Genomic DNA, 1,520 nt, shown 5'->3' on the forward strand with positions numbered 1-1,520 from the left:
TGAATCTTTTAATTCAGCTTGCTTATGCTGTCCATATATAAGTTTTAAAACAATCAGAAGTACTGACTCCACAGCAAAATAAAGCTGAAAAACTTTCTTATTATTGAACTGAAAGAGGAAAGATTAGAATATTTAACACCTTCTCTTTGAGCAGTTAAGTGCAGCAAACATTTAAAGTATATATCCATAGATCTAGACTTACTGAAAAACTATTTGGTATTCAAACCACCCAGCAAGGTTGTGTGCAAATCTGAACCAGCGATTAACTCCGTATAAACCCACGTTTACAGAACTGGGGTCATACACCTTGTATTTTGCAAAGAATTCAAGCACCACACTACATCTGCTTCAACTCTTCAGTGTAACAGCATAAAGTATCTTCTCAGATATATGCAGACAAACACACTACCTGTTGTTTGAGCTCCCCACCAGTTCAGAACTTCACAGGAAATATGTAGTCACTAGCTACAACACAGCCACTGCTCATAAATAAGGAATTTATGTAAGAAACTGACTTCCAAAGTACAATTTGGAAGCATGCTATTTAGAAGATACAACTGAACAGCATAATTAATTCTGATTTTGAGATTCTTGGCCAAAACCCATAGTTTTCTTAGCTAATTGGAACAGGAAATCTTGGTGATTATATTCAACTAAAATTCATCCAAACTGAGTAATTAAAGTGGAGATTCTAAAAGGGCTTGCCTAGTATACAAAACTTTACCGCCCATATAGAGTACAAAAAACCAATAACAATAATTTATACCACTAATGAAAGTTGAATAGTGTGGGGATTAACCACAACACTGAACAAGTAGGGAACAACATTGGATAAGCAAGTCAGAGCGAGTTCAACTTGCTCTCTTCAACAGCAAAGAGGACCAGGAGCAAGGGAGAAAGGTACTGCTGGCCCTTCAAGCGACCACAGATAATTTAATGGAGGGCTTCAAATTAATTAGAAACTTAGAATGCTTTCTTCCAGTATAGCACATTCTTAGGGATTCTAAGGCTAGGACTAATTAGGCAGGCAGAGCTGATGAATATGATCAGAAGGCTTCGCAAACCTGCCTGGCCAGCTCCAGACAACCCAGCCTGGACACCTCTGAGCTTTTACACCCAATAACCACTGCTGGCATCAACGGTAGTACAAGACAGATGCGAAAGATACTATTCCCATGCACACTATGTATTTTGACAGGGCTTCCACACCTCTATCTTTTCCAAGACAAAAGGAAGACTGTTGCTTCTGTCCTTTGGATTTGACTGCGAACAGTGGAGTCAAACATATTTTGCACCTGCCTGTAACTAGCAAGCCAGAATTACTAAACCCCAATACGAGAACTATGTAACACTCAAATCTGAAAGCTGAGCATGCAAATGATTAGGAAGAAAAGATGTGTTGTGGGAGAAAAAAAAAAACAAACTATAATTACAGACAAAACCAAAGAAAACAGTTGTGAAAAGAATGGTAGCAAAACAAGACTGGTGAAGAACATCAAAGAATAAAATAAAAATGAAAG

Source organism: Egretta garzetta, unplaced genomic scaffold (genome assembly GCF_000687185.1).
Source record: "Egretta garzetta isolate BGI_Z169 unplaced genomic scaffold, ASM68718v1 scaffold441, whole genome shotgun sequence".
Classification (NCBI taxonomy): domain Eukaryota; kingdom Metazoa; phylum Chordata; class Aves; order Pelecaniformes; family Ardeidae; genus Egretta; species Egretta garzetta.